This window comes from Solanum dulcamara, chromosome 11 (genome assembly GCF_947179165.1).
Source record: "Solanum dulcamara chromosome 11, daSolDulc1.2, whole genome shotgun sequence".
NCBI classification, from domain to species: Eukaryota; Viridiplantae; Streptophyta; class Magnoliopsida; order Solanales; family Solanaceae; genus Solanum; species Solanum dulcamara.
Genome location: NC_077247.1, coordinates 47,711,114 through 47,727,891, shown reverse-complemented (window position 1 = coordinate 47,727,891; position 16,778 = coordinate 47,711,114). Strand labels below are relative to the sequence as shown.

The 16,778-nt window shown below is 33.8% G+C and overlaps 1 long non-coding RNA gene across 1 annotated transcript; it reads left to right on the top strand.

The window, feature by feature from the left end:
* The first annotated feature begins 14,226 nt into the window (after nucleotides 1-14,226).
* On the top strand, nucleotides 14,227-16,482 carry LOC129874760 (uncharacterized). The gene is made up of 3 exons (XR_008762955.1): nucleotides 14,227-14,472; nucleotides 15,368-15,409; nucleotides 16,231-16,482. It is a non-coding gene; the product is annotated as an uncharacterized LOC129874760 (long non-coding RNA).
* Nucleotides 16,483-16,778: the final 296 nt, after the last annotated feature.

The window sequence follows — 16,778 nt, the reverse complement described above, 5'->3', positions numbered from 1 at the left end:
AGTAAGCATCCAAAGAAAAAAAAGGTTATTTCTTTTCATAAAAATAATGTTTATTAGCCACTTCTCTATCTTATCTTTGAAAAAATAATCATTGCAATGGGTTTTAAATTCTATAAACCTCATCTTGAAATTACATATGCTTGAGTTTTATATGTAAAATTTAAAACTTTATGATAATGACTATTTTAAAATAATAGAAGCTGAAATACTATTAGTGAATGAGAAATTAATTTACCTTCGTTTCCCTTTATTCAATAGTGTTACGAACAATTTTCTTACTCTAATATGAACAAATAGGCTAATATGAACGGATTTATGAACAACTTTTTTAGTTTATCAATATGGCCAAAGTATAAATTATCCGTATAGTTTGAATGTATATAGGTAAATATTATATGTATATTTAATATTTATAAAGTATGCGTTATTCATACACTACGTAAATATTTCGTAAACTAAATAACTAAAGACATTAAGATGTAATTATCCTATTTTATTAGGAAAAACAACACAAATTTTACTAGTTTAAGCTCCAATTATGTGTCTTTTCTTGAGTTTTTGAAATTACTATTCGTGGCAGATTTTAGTCCTTGTATATATGTATCTGGGGCGTCCAAATACATTTATCTCGGATACATAGAGTCAAAATTAGATTTACTTTATTTCAGATACACTATAACCAAGTGGATTTGCATATATCTAGATGCAATGACTCTCTTGCTTGCCTTCTCCTATCTTGCTTGCCTTTCTCCCTAAGTATTTGTATTTCAGAATATATTTAGTATCCCATATACATGTATATAATGTGATTCACATGTATTTGAGATACACTGAATCTCTCGCTCGCTTCTCTCCTATTTCGCTTGCCTTTTTCCCTATGTTAAGTGTATCTGATAGTAAAAATACATGTATCTAGGTGTATTTAACTTAAAAACTGGTATAAATAATTAGTTTGATGATATGTGATAATTTCCAACTATATGAAGAATTAATAAATAGGAAAAAATACATAATTACATATATTTTACTACCATGTTTATTATTATTATCAATATTTTCAAAATATTACGTATCTTACCATTAATTAAGAGTTTCCTACAATATATAGAGGAAGATACACTTATTTAAATGCATTTTTGCTACCAGATACATTAAATAGGGAGAGAGGCGAGCAAGGTTCCTATGTATCCAGATACATGCAAATCACACTAGATACACTAATTATAAGAGAGAGTGGCGAGCAAGATGGGAGAGGGGCAAGGGAGGCGAGAGAGATTTGTTATGTATCATAGATACATGTGAATTCAGTTGGATACAATGTATCTAAAATCAATTACATCTAATTTTGATCCCATGTATTTGGAGATATGCATGTCTGGACATATCTGAATGTATCTGGACGCACAAAAAATTCATAAAATATGTAATATTGTAAAGTAGTGTGTATCTAAGTAATTAACTCATAAACTAGTGGGGTTTATGTAAGTTCTCCTAATAAACATAGTAAAAATATTTGTGTAATTAGATAATGGGAAATTTAAATATTTGTGTAATTAGATAATGGGAAATTTACATAAATATACAATATTAAGAAAATATTACCATTTATAGCAATAAATATTTTTTTTCAGTAAACACTTATAATACATTTATAATACAATTTTAATACATATTGCAGAGAACTATTTATAAAACATATATAATACAAGTTTTATAGATGGATAATATATTTATTACATATTTTAATTGATTTATAATACATTATATTAGTTTCTTACTACACAAACATAATATATATTTTAAAACACTTATAATACATTTATATTGTATGCATAATTCACTTTTAATACAAGTGTAGGTTTATCATAGTATTTCTATATATTGCTATAAATGGTAATAAATAAAAAATATCACTAAAATCGATAATTAATTTTTAAAAAGCACTCAATCAAATAATTTTTCCTTAGATAATTTCCCCATTTTCTTACTCTAAAGCCCAAAGAACCTAGAGAGATCTGACCCATGAGTGCATCGTTCAAGCATAGGCTTATATTAAGATTCCGCCCAAATGTTAACATTGGGCCTATTATGCCCTTGCAAATCGTGGACAGGATTCCCAGCCCACGAATAAACTTGTACAAACCTAACGTCTAACAACATAAATCAAGCCGGCAATGCAATAGAAGAAGAAATTTATTAGTTTAAAATTGTGGGTTTAGGAAAATGACTTCTCTATTTTGTTATTCTTTTTCTCTAATCTAATTTATGTAATATACCTTTGTTTTTGAATAGTTATAAAAAGAAAAGTTACCTTAAATAATTTTAAATAACTTAATTTTAAATTTATCCTAGGAAAATGATTCGTAGTGACACAAATATTTAACGGTTATTTTAGATTAAAATTTTAATTATTTTTTGCTTTCTTAAATTTTGTTTCTAGTTAAATAGCGACACATAAATTGAGATTGCAAGTATCTTACAACATTTTCTCATCAAACCAAACAAGAGTGTTAGATTGAGAAAGATTTTGATGATTGACAAAATGAGGAACTGGCAACTTGAAGACTTGGGAACATAAACCTTGGGAGGTTTGTGTTGAAGTTTAGGGATTAGGGTTAGTTCCTAGGATTGCAAGAGTTATAATTTGAAATCATAACTTGAAGTTGATTCAACAGTCACGAATGATTGTTGATTCATAGGAATTAGAGTTTATAATTCCTTAGGTCACATAAGTTTGTAATCTTAAATTGTTGAGGCTTAAAGTTTAGTGAAGTTGAAGTTAAACCCTACAGAGGTGTAGGTCGTGATTTTTTACCCTTTATGAGTCGGGGTTTTCCATGATAAAGTATTGTATTACTACTTTATTTGCTTTTCATAACGTAGTTCTTATAATCCGCAAAGGAATAGATAGAATATACTTGTTCTTTAGACAAATCCGGGGGTAATAAGAATTTTAACAATTGGTATCAGAGTAGGTTATCTCAACAAGAGTCTGACCATTCAAGGTAAGTTCACTATGAATTCTGCACCTCCTCTTGGACATAGTGAAGGACAACACATCAACAGACCACCTCTATTTAATGGACAATACTACTTATGGTGGAAGACACGAATGAAAGACTTTCTTCAAGCTCAGGACTATGAATTATGGATCATAGTTACTGATAGTCCTCTGATTCTTATGATGAAGAACATTGAAGGAAACAACATCGCAAAGCTCAAGGCTCAATGTGGAGAAGCCGATTATAGAATGCTCAAAACGAATGCTAAAGCCAAGTGCATTCTTGTATGTGGACTCGGACCTGACGAGTTCAATCGCATCTCTAGATGTACCACTGCAAATAAAATATGGGACACACTGGTTAATACGTGTGAAGAAACTACTCAAGTTAGAAAATTCATAAATGCAGACTATGCACTCAATATGAAGCCTTCATGAAGAATGGGAAATTACTTCAGGATATGATCACAAAATTTACTATAGTGCCAAATGAACTGGTGTCTTTGGGAAAAGTATATATACTACTGAGGAACAGGTTGACAAGGTATTCAGGACTCTGCCTAGGTCATGGGAGATAAAAGTCACAGCAATCTGAGAAGCTAAGGATCTGACAAAATGACACTAGATGAGCTTGTTGGGAATCTAAAGAATTTTGAGATGAATGTTGATAACCCTAAAAGGAGCGAAGGAAATAAAGATAAGAGCCTTGCCCTCAAGGCAATTGAAAGTGATGAATCTGATCTAGATGATGAGGACATAGCCTTGATTAGCAGGAACTTCAAGAATTTTTTTAATAAGGTGTGAACTATAAAAAAATACCTACGTTAAATAAAGAAAAGAACGAAGAAAAGGAATAAGATGGCGGATGAATCTTGAATTAGCTAGAACTAAATATGAGTTTGAGAGGGCAAATAAATGGACTCAGTCTTCTATGGTTGTAACTCAACTCAGTAATAACACACGCAGTATAAAAAATATAATAGGTTTTGAAAAAAAAATACTAACAAGACCTCTAATCTTTGTAAACTATGCGGTAATATTGGTCATTCAAGGATCTCCTGTCTTAAATCTAGAACCAACATAACAGAAAGAATTGTCATAAAAAGAACAATCATAATTAAACCACATCAAAGTAACCGGTACGTGCAAAAGATAAAACCTAAAAATAACTTACCAATCTGAATAAACAGATATCTTATTCATCATTTTGTTCGAAAAAAAGGACCCAAGCTAGTTTGAATTTCTAAATCTAACCTCTAAATTAACAGAAAAAGTGAGAGAAAGCAAGGAAGATTGATACATGAATAGTGCTTGCTTAAGACAGATAACTGAAAATAAGAGGAATCTCCTCTCACTTGTAGAAGAAAAGGGTAGAATGATAGTTATTTGGAGGTGAAAAAAACAAAAACAAGAAAGGGGTTAAATCAAAGAGATTGGAAATATAGGATGATGATGAATGTTACCAAGGATCTCTGAATCAATTATGTAGAAACAGGTGAAACAACTATATCTCGCCTATGGTGTATCTGACACCAAAAAAGATGCAAAAGTGATAGTCACCTTCTTCACTACAAAAATAAAGTTAGGTTTGGAAGGAACAAGTACAACAGTAGAGCCGAAATTGCATAGAGGATGAATTAAATCTCTCTTATATCTACCTATCAGATTGCATGATATGATATTCAGTTTGGGCCAATATGCTAGATTTCAAAAAAATTCTAAGTAACCTCACTTGAAGGTAGTCAAAAGAAACCTAAGGTATTTAAAGAAAATGACTGACTTCGGATTGTGGTATCCAAAAGGTAACAACTTTGAGCTTGTAGGCTATGCATATGCTGATTATGTAGGTTACTTAATAGATATAAAATCACCATAGATATTGCACAATTCTTGGGATCATATCTGATCTTTTGGGAAATAAAGAGGCAAAATTATGCGACATTATATTCCTCATGTGCAAAATCTCTCTGGATCAAACAACAAAGAATTTTAGGGTGAACATAGTTGTTCCCAATCATCTATGACAATACAAGTGTTATCAACATGGCCAGAAATTCAGTTCAGCATAAAAGGATAAAGCACATTGAGATCAGACATCATTGCTTAAGAATAATGTGGAAGATGAAAATCTCCATGAATTTTTATGCCACAGATAAATAACTAGTTGATGTTTTACTGAGGCACTGAAAAGGGAATACCTTGAATGTAACAGATTGGAATTGGGGATGATTAAGACCACACAAGTATCCCTTAGTAATCGGCTAACGAACATTGTATATATTGCACTCTGATTTTAATTTTATGTTCAATCTTGTACATTAATTTGTGTGTCCCTATAATGCTTTTAAGTTCAAGCTATTCATGTACCATAACGTTGTATTTGCATCTATCACAAGACAATGCCATAACAAAACTGGAGCATAATTCAGCTTTATCTAGAGATCTAAGTTATGTGCACTATAATTGTTCATAATTAAATATAAAAACAATGCAATTGAACCTGTTCCTAGTACTTGTCCCAAGAAGGTAATCATTCATTCTCTATGCTCTCTTGATTTCATTCTCTAGAAAGGAAAAATGATCCCATCAAAAGACGAGTCTTTATGACAAAATTCGTCAATGTATTAAATTAGACCTCTACCCAAAATAAAACCCTTTCTCTCAAACGACTCTCACTACTATCAAACTACTATCTCATTAAGGTCCTTTTTATCCTCTTCTTAATCTGTTTCCATACCTCAAACCCTTCTTTTTGAGGAATTTCATAATTGAGAAATCTTCTTACTATCTTATCTATTTTTGTCTGAAAAATTATGAAACTAATGTTCTTCAAGAAATTGATCTGTACTGATGGATTACTATATATGTTTCTTATTGACACTCTTGGAGCGTCTCACCTTGATGGCATCTTCAGGTTGTGGGTGAAGTTGCTTCAGTGGATGACGCCTTTACTTTGGTGCTTTATGAATTAGATGATGTGGTATGGAAATTAGGTAGTGCTAATTCTTTGAGGAAATTTGTATTTGGTGAATTTAAAGATCTGAGAAAGTCATAAAGGATGCACATTGTAAGGGAGAACACTCTGGAGACCCCAATTTAAGTGCATCTCGTGAAGGGGAATCATGGGGGACCCCTCAGTCAAACCTAGTTCTTCTATTGGGATCCATATAGATAGAGATCTAGTATTGATATCATAAATTATTATGGATGGTGCTGCATCTGGTAGTATCACATCTAGGAAACATATTGGGTGAACATGTTAGTCTACAAAGGATGATGCTGAAAAAACAATTGTTGTTCCTTCTGTTAATCCTATTGAATTGTAGATGAGAAGATTGTGGTTGATGAAAATAATATAACATGCAAAGGTGTGTATCTTTCAAAATGATCACAAAAAAAGGACGTGTTCCTCCCAAAATTATTGTTACATTCCGTATTTTTGCATTTTGGATTATTCGTAAGCTAACGATTATAAATTCAAGGACTTTTAATTTTGAATTTTAAAAGGACATGATTTGTTGTAGATGCCAAGTTATATGAATAATTTATGTGTAGTAAAATACATCTCAAGAAGGACCCTTAAGCCAAATCAAAATAGAAGCCATCAAATATGTTTTTCTTAAAGTTACGTTTCGGGTAAGCTGACTTCGGAAGGCCATAACCTCTTTATAATTTGAGAATTTGGGAAAACTCTCAACATGAAAGTTGTAGATAATTGAAATATCTTTCCAACCATAAGTCGTGGGACGAAATGTGATATCGGAATAATAAGATATAGACGTTTTAAGTCTGACAGGCCAAACTAAATAGTGAATTCGGCCCAACCCAATTCTAATTCGGGTCAGGCCCAATACCCACGAAATTAAATCTGATTTTTTGTAACTATTCCTTCATACTTTAGATCAACATAATTCTGGAAATTTCCAGAGAGAGAGAGAAAGGGAGTTCTTGAGAGAAATCCCAAATCCGACCAAAATTCAAGTCCCGAAATCCGAAGCTCATGAAGAGAAAATTGTTGTACGTCGCGTTGGCTTCAATTTGAGCTAGAAATCAGCCAATAAGGAGAAGATTTTATGTGGTGCTGCAAATTTAAGGCAATATTAAAGTCTCCTTTTCATTGTTAACAAGTTTAGTTAGAGTTTTAACGGATTAGAACGGAGAAAATAGTATTATAAACTAGTTTGGTGATTTGTTGAGAGTTATGGGTTAAAGGGTTGTTTTAGGTAGATTAAATAGATGGAATTATCTTAGTGATGATGTATAATAATGGTTGATATTGTTTTGATGTTGTTGATGAGTTGTTGTTCTTGAATTTGGAGGAAAAAGGTGTATGAAGATTGTGAATGTTCAAACCCGTTTTTGGAATTGAGTAGCTGGTAGTAATTTTGGAATATCTCATTGTGTAGACCTTCGATTTTAGATATTAAACATGTTTTGGAAAGCTAATACACGTACCTACAACTCTTATGTTTATGTCTTAGTCTATATCTGCTGTTATTAGGTCGAAAACTGAGCATGAATCATAAGACAAATTCTGTCCAGATTCTGGATTGAAAAATCCTTCATGTATAGCTGTTCGTATTTTGATGATATCTCTTTGTAAAACATAATTTTTGAGTTGATTTCTTTTGCATTGGAAACTTAAGACAGAGATCTAAATGTTTCATGAAGGTCATAAAGTCCAGTTTTACCGTTTTCATTTTCAAAATTTAGATACAACGTGAGGTACTTGACTTTCCGAATTTACTGCTTTGGTAACATGAGTCGGGTGGAAATATTCTAGGCTTATTGTCAATAATAAATCTTATTTTGTGTCAATATTTTGGATTGTTGATGTTGATTGATGATTATATGGCTGGTTTGAAAGTGGGAAAAGTGAGCGGTATAGGGGAGGTGTTGTCCAATTTTTTTTAGAAATAACCTACTAACGATAGACTACGTTTTATTCTTGTCCATAGCTTAACCATAGTGCTTAACGTTTTAATATAGGTTGAGACAATATTGGACAACATATACGTATAAACGCTAAAGGTATGTAAAGTTAATATTTTCTTCTTTTGGCATGATCCATATGAAACGAACGAATGACGTATGCTTAAATTCCAAAGAAACTCTTATTCGTAGATATACTCGGATGGCTACCGTTCTTGATTTTCAAAATTTATATTGTTATGTCTTGACTCATGTGTATGATTCCAGCCATCCTAGTTGGTATAATTCATGTTGTGGTATAATTCATATTTTAGTATAATCCATAATTGGTGTGATTAATAATGACTATTGTCTTGGTTTTCAAATGATGGACTATTTTGCTTATTCTATTAAGTCTCCGATAATGATCAAATTTCACAAGATTGCTAATGATACCTTATTCGTGCATATTGTTATGGTATTATTCACCGAGTCCTACGATAGGCCGGGTATGTTATCATGTATGGATTCTACTACATTATTCACCGAGTCCCTTACTAGAGGGCCGGGTACGTGATATGATAATATGATATTATGATGATATGACGATATGATTATGGCACCGAGTCCTATAATAGGCCGGGTACGGTATCAGTGTACACTACTCTATTCACCGAGTCCCTTGCTAAAGGGCCGGGTATGATATATATATACATATAACGATATATTGATATAATTGTGACACCGAGTTCCCTAACGGGCCGGGTATGATATATGATGATGATATGCATGTATTCATTTCATAAGACACAGGTACAGTGATTAGCTCCTGAATCTTTATTGCAGATGTGATCTCCTTTACGGTATTTTATGCTTTATATACTCGGTACATAGTTCGTACTGACCCCCTTTCTTCGGGGGGCTGCATTTCATGCTTGCAGGTACAGATACTCATTTCGGAGAGCCGTTAGCTTAGGATTCTACTCAATGAGTTTGAAGTGCTCCATTATCTCGGAGCCCAAACTTTGGGTACTAATCCTTATAATGTATATATTTGTGTATTTAGGGGTACGACGGGGCCCTGTCCCGTCATATGCTATTGTTAATCCTCTTAGAGGTCTGTAGACACATGAGTGGGTTGTATGTAGATGTTGTCTGGTGTACTAGTATGGCTTATGTTTTTGGATATTTACATTCGGAGTGAAAGCCTTGTCGGCTTACGTATTATGTTATGTTATTTTTGACAATTAAGACTCCCCAAGAAATAGCTAATTTTGGTATATATATAAGTGACCGTTTGAGACAACGTGCTACCCATATAAATTCTATATCGTGTTTAATTGTCGATTGAAAATAGATAATATGTGTGTATACGAGTGTCCAATTCGGACACTAGTCACGGCCTATGAGGCTAGGTCGTGACAAAAGTGGTATCAGAGCAGTTCATCCTCGGAGTGTCTACAGACCGTGTCTAATAGAGTCTTGTTTATCGGTGTGTTGTGCACCACATCTATAAACAGGAGGCTACAGGACATTTAGGACGTTGCCTTTCTTTCATATCTAAGATCGTGCGATAGAGCCCAGCCATAGGATATGAAATTCTTTTTTTCTATCTTTTGATTTCAGCTGAAGAACAACATCGATAGAAAAAAGCGATTGATGATATTAGAAGCTACATAATATACGGGTAAGTGATGATGCGAAAGAGGTATGGTGGATAAGGTAAGCATATTGAAATAGGATTGAAATGTAAAGTTGAAAATTGAAAGAAAAAGTAGACAGGAAAGTGTAACAGGTGCAGTTCGAGTCGGACATAAGAGGTAAGTCCATCATTTTCATACTGTTGTTGATATTGGGCGCCCTGTGTGGCTGCGATATGATATGAATATATATATGTTGAACCTGTGAGGCATTGTTGGTATTTTCTACATGCAGATTTTGGGATAGTAAGAAATACAGAGGAAACTCTGGCCAATTTTTTTTTTCAGAAATAAAAAAAAATAGAAAAAAAGAGAAAGTGGGACATAAGTTCATAATATATTTTGAAGGTTGATACCCATGAGGTAAATTTATTGTGTTGTAGTAAAGAGTTAAGAAATACCCCATGTCATCATTAAGGGACACCATTCTTATTTGGAAAATTTTATTTCGGAAAAAGCCTATTTAGAATTGATTTGAATGAACCAAGATAACTTCCAATCGCATGTTTGCCTTAAAAGAAGCTTATGTTGAAGGAAAAAAAAACATCTCATAATTAAGTTTTACTTCCATAGAGAAGTACAAGGCACTCAACAATTAGTTTGTGAATTAAATAATTCATTCAAAATTTAAGAATAAGCCTGGAGGTAAACCAGGTGCATCAAGCACTAAGAGGTCCGGTGGTGCTCATTGGATTCTAGCTTCCTTTTGGTGGTGGTTGAAGAATGCCTTATGATAATATTTTATTAGTCCTTAACCAATTAATTGGAGATGGAACTGGTGAATGAAAAACATAAACTTATGGAATATTCAGGATCATGTATTTCATGTGTTGTTCATGAAATGCTAGGATGATTCGAAAGGGATTGTGATACTAAGGGATAATTTACAAAAAGGTTAAGTACGCTTACTCCATCGAGTATAATTGACCCTTAATAAGAATCGTGAATAAGGTTAAAAAATGTTACACTATAGGATTGAGTAAGAACAGAATATAATGTGAGTATGATGAGAATCGTTATGAAAATAAGTAAAGTCTAGCGGAAAAGTGACTAAAGGATATGATTTTGAGTAAGATTAAAAGTTAGTATTGGGTACACGACAAGGGTGAAAGCGTATAAGGCATAAAGGAGTATTGTGTATATGTGACTTCACCTCGAAAAATAGTGAGATCCTTAGATGATAGGAAATATAGATTTGCAAAAATAACGGATGTATTGTGAGTTTACTAGAGGAACATGTTATATCTATTGAGATAAAGATAGCGTTATAAGAAAGCTTGGAACACTGATCACTAGAATATAAGTGCTACCGAATGGAGAATTTGAAACGATTATAAATACTAGCTAATTACTGATTAGAATGAATAGAATGTGGCTTTGAATGAATTGCTACATTAATTATATCATTTGAGTACTATTTATTAGACGAGATTTTGTACTATATATCGGGAATTCTCATCACCTTGTGACTGTGTTAAGGTTTCGTACATGGGTAATCTAAGTTATTGATGATATAAAGAAAGACAGAGATAATGTTTGGAAAAGAATCGCATGAATTTGAAAATTTGAAATGGGGACATAGAGTAGAATATAAATAGATAATGATATGGGTACACCCTAAAGGGGGAAAGTGGATGAGAAAAATATAAGTGTAAGATGAAATTAATTGACACTGCAACACGTTAAGGTGAACACCTAAACTTCATATGAGATCCCATGCTGGAACAAGTTAGAAAAATTTGAAAGTCGGCAATAAATGGAAAAAAAAAACCAAGATGATATTTGAGACAGTGCTGAGAATTATTGGTAAAGATCTTGGATAGTGTGACATCAAAAGATGGATGCTTATAAAAAGGACGAATACAACATGAGAATAGTAACAAGTAGCTTGAAGATATTATAAATAATAGCAAGGTTATACTGGATTAGAGGTTGAGATGTTGGCAACGTAATTATCGGCTAATAAGATTGGGATATACAAGTAGCAAAGGAGAGAAATCTCTCATATGGTAGAATATGAGAAAACTTAATAGTAAGTAAAGGAAGGGATGCAAGTATGACAAAATAGACAGCAAGTGAGTGTTAGTACAATAAGAAATTTAGAGCAGAATAAGCCAAGAGAAGGAAAGACTATGATTAGAATTGAATACACGTCGTACAAATTCTACAAGATTGGTTATGGAGCCTATGAATATTGGTATGCTAAGGGTGATATCAAGTGATTACTTGATAAGCAGAATAAGAATTTAGTAACCACAATGCGATTGCAATATTTCGGATACATCAAAGAAAAGTATAAGATGGTTTGAGGCAAAACTATAGAGATATAATTAGTATTGGGGGCAAAAGCCATAGGTGAGTCATGATATCAACTGAAAGAGGTAAGAGAAAATATAGGGACTGCATAAAGACTAACGTGGCGACGTTTAGGTATTTTCTAGGCTGATTTAAGCACCTAAACATATTCGTATAAAGATTGCAATAGTATATGTGGTAAGAGAAGTAAGAGAAAATTTGAGTAAAGGGGCAATAGAAAAGTTTGAGTCGAAAATAGAGAAATGACTCAAGATATTATGCCTAAAATATTGCCAGTTAAGGTAAAGGAAATTATGAAATGACTTAACCGAGACAATTAGAATAGGTGGGTTACTGGTTACTGGATGACGGTAAGGTTATAAGATGAAGGAACCTTAACACTAATTGATAACCAACCCAAAAGATCAAGATCAAGAGGTAAAAACAAATGATAGTTAAAGACCTTCAAGTGAAAGTCAGAAAGTTACACATGATGCCGAGGATTCCAGAATACGGATTGTGATAGTAGGGTAAAGAAAGAATATTGGAGTACCAAAATATTACCCTGGTGAAATTTCGATTTACTAGTAGAACTTGGAGTGCGTTATAATGAACTAAAGCGAGTCGACAAACGGAGGAGGTCTATGAACGGCATAATTAACTAAGAGAACACTTGAGAAAATATTGGGAAGCAATCAATATGAATTTTATTACAGGCTTACCTCGCACTCCACGGAAGTATGATTCCATATGGGTGATTGTAGATAGACTGACAAAATCAACCCACTTTCTTCCGGTTAGAACTACATATTCAGCGGAGGACTATGCAAGGTTATATATCAAAGAGATAGTAAGACTTCATGGGATTCCCATATCTATTATCTCAGACAGAGGGGCTCAGTTTACAGCTAGCTTCTGGAGATCATTTCAGAAGGGATTGGGAACACAAATAAATCTTAGTACAGCATTTCACCCTCAGACTGATGGGCAGGCTGAACGCACTATTCAGACGCTAGAAGATATGTTACGGGCCTGTATTATTGACTTTAGAGGTAGTTGGGATGACCATCTGCCACTTATTGAGTTTGCCTATAATAACAGCTACCATTCTAGCATTCAGATGGCACCGTATGAGGCTTTATATGGCAAGTGCAGGTCACCTATTGGCTGGTTTGATGTTGGTGAGGCTAAGTTAATCGAACCCGATATGATTCAACAAGCTGTTGATAAAGTGAAGCTTATTCGGGAAAGGTTATTAGCAGCCCAGAGTCGACAGAAATCATATGCAGACAATCGACGTCGACCCTTAGAGTTTCAGGTTAGTGATTGGGTGTTTTTGAAGGTGTCACCCATGAAGGGGGTAATGAGATTCGGTAAGAAAGGAAAGCTTAGCCCGCGCTATATTGGCCCTTATCAGGTTACTCGTAGAATAGGCAAGGTTGCATATGAGTTGGACCTACCATCTGATTTGGAAGCCGTGCACCCTGTTTTTCACGTGTCGATGCTTCGCAAATGCATTGGTGATCCTTCTAAAGTATTCCCCATGGATGATATCCAGGTGACGAAGAAGCTTTCTTACGAGGAAAACCCTATAGCTATACTTGATCGCCAAGTCAGAAGGTTACGTACTAAGGATGTGGCTTCCGTCAAAGTATTGTGGCGAAATAACAATAGAGAAGAGATGACCTGGGAAGCCGAGGAAGAGATGAAGGATAAGTATCCTCACTTGTTTTCTACGCCTACAGGTAATCTAAACCTCTCGATTAATTATATTGATTGACATATGAAACTATTTGTTGTTGCAAAAAAAAAAAGACTATTCCCCCAAATTTCTTATAAGACTTTATGAGGCGGGTTTAACATTCGAGGACGAATGTTCTAAAGGGGGGAAGAATGTTACATTCCGTATTTTTGCATTTTGGATTATTCGTAAGCTAACGATTATAAATTCAAGGACTTTTAATTTTGAATTTTAAAAGGACATGATTTGTTGTAGATGCCAAGTTATATGAATAATTTATGTGTAGTAAAATACATCTCAAGAAGGACCCTTAAGCCAAATCAAAATAGAAGCCATCAAATATGTTTTTCTTAAAGTTACGTTTCGGGTAAGCTGACTTCGGAAGGCCATAACCTCTTTATAATTTGAGAATTTGGGAAAACTCTCAACATGAAAGTTGTAGATAATTGAAATATCTTTCCAACCATAAGTCGTGGGACGAAATGTGATATCGGAGTAATAAGATATAGACGTTTTAAGTCTGATAGGCCAAACTAAATAGTGAATTTGGCCCAACCCATTCTAATTCGGGTCAGGCCCAATACCCACGAAATTAAATCTGATTTTTTGTAACTATTCCTTCATACTTTAGATCAACATAATTCTGGAAATTTCCAGAGAGAGAGAGAAAGGGAGTTCTTGAGAGAAATCCCAAATCCGACCAAAATTCAAGTCCCGAAATCCGAAGCTCATGAAGAGAAAATTGTTGTACGTCGCGTTGGCTTCAATTTGAGCTAGAAATCAGCCAATAAGGAGAAGATTTTATGTGGTGCTGCAAATTTAAGGTAATATTAAAGTCTCCTTTTCATTGTTAACAAGTTTAGTTAGAGTTTTAACGGATTAGAACGGAGAAAATAGTATTATAAACTAGTTTGGTGATTTGTTGAGAGTTATGGGTTAAAGGGTTGTTTTAGGTAGATTAAATAGATGGAATTATCTTAGTGATGATGTATAATAATGGTTGATATTGTTTTGATGTTGTTGATGAGTTGTTGTTCTTGAATTTGGAGGAAAAAGGTGTATGAAGATTGTGAATGTTCAAACCCGTTTTTGGAATTGAGTAGCTGGTAGTAATTTTGGAATATCTCATTGTGTAGACCTTCGATTTTAGATATTAAACATGTTTTGGAAAGCTAATACACGTACCTACAACTCTTATGTTTATGTCTTAGTCTATATCTGCTGTTATTAGGTCGAAAACTGAGCATGAATCATAAGACAAATTCTGTCCAGATTCTGGATTGAAAAATCCTTCATGTATAGCTGTTCGTATTTTGATGATATCTCTTTGTAAAAAATAATTTTTGAGTTGATTTCTTTTGCATTGGAAACTTAAGACAGATATCTAAATGTTTCATGAAGGTCATAAAGTCCAGTTTTACCGTTTTTATTTTCAAAATTTAGATACAACGTGAGGTACTTGACTTTCCGAATTTACTGCTTTGGTAACATGAGTCGGGTGGAAATATTCTAGGCTTATTGTCAATAATAAATCTTATTTTGTGTCAATATTTTGGATTGTTGATGTTGATTGATGATTATATGGCTGGTTTGAAAGTGGGAAAAGTGAGCGGTATAGGGGAGGTGTTGTCCAATTTTTTTTAGAAATAACCTACTAACGATAGACTACGTTTTATTCTTGTCCATAGCTTAACCATAGTGCTTAACGTTTTAATATAGGTTGAGACAATATTGGACAACATATACGTATAAACGCTAAAGGTATGTAAAGTTAATATTTTCTTCTTTTGGCATGATCCATATGAAACGAACGAATGACGTATGCTTAAATTCCAAAGAAATTCTTATTCGTAGATATACTCGGATGGCTACCGTTCTTGATTTTCAAAATTTATATTGTTATGTCTTGACTCATGTGTATGATTCCAGCCATCCTAGTTGGTATAATTCATGTTGTGGTATAATTCATATTTTAGTATAATCCATAATTGGTGTGATTAATAATGACTATTGTCTTGGTTTTCAAATGATGGACTATTTTGCTTATTCTATTAAGTCTCCGATAATGATCAAATTTCACAAGATTGCTAATGATACCTTATTCGTGCATATTGTTATGGTATTATTCACCGAGTCCTACGATAGGCCGGGTATGTTATCATGTATGGATTCTACTACATTATTCACCGAGTCCCTTACTAGAGGGCCGGGTACGTGATATGATAATATGATATTATGATGATATGACGATATGATTATGGCACCGAGTCCTATAATAGGCCGGGTACGGTATCAGTGTACACTACTCTATTCACCGAGTCCCTTGCTAAAGGGCCGAGTATGATATATATATACATATAACGATATATTGATATAATTGTGACACCGAGTTCCCTAACGGGCCGGGTATGATATATGATGTTGATATGCATGTATTTATTTCATAAGACACAGGTACAGTGATTAGCTCCTGAATCTTTATTGCAGATGTGATCTCCTTTACGGTATTTTATGCTTTATATACTCGGTACATAGTTCGTACTGACCCCCTTTCTTCGGGGGGCTGCATTTCATGCTTGCAGGTACAGATACTCATTTCGGAGAGCCGTCAGCTTAGGATTCTACTCAATGAGTTTGAAGTGCTCCATTATCTCGGAGCCCAAACTTTGGGTACTAATCCTTATAATGTATATATTTGTGTATTTAGGGGTACGACGGGGCCCTGTCCCATCATATGCTATTGTTAATCCTCTTAGAGGTCTGTAGACACATGAGTGGGTTGTATGTAGATGTTGTCTGGTGTACTAGTATGGCTTATGTTTTTGGATATTTACATTCGGAGTGAAAGCCTTGTCGGCTTACGTATTATGTTATATTATTTTTGACAATTAAGACTCCCCAAGAAATAGCTAATTTTGGTATATATATAAGTGACCGTTTGAGACAATGTGCTACCCATATAAATTCTATATCGTGTTTAATTGTCGATTGAAAATAGATAATATGTGTGTATACGAGTGTCCAATTCGGACACTAGTCACGGCCTACGGGGCTAGGTCGTGACAAAAGTGGTATCAGAGCAGTTCATCCTCGGAGTGTCTACAGACCGTGTCTAATAGAGTCTTGTTTA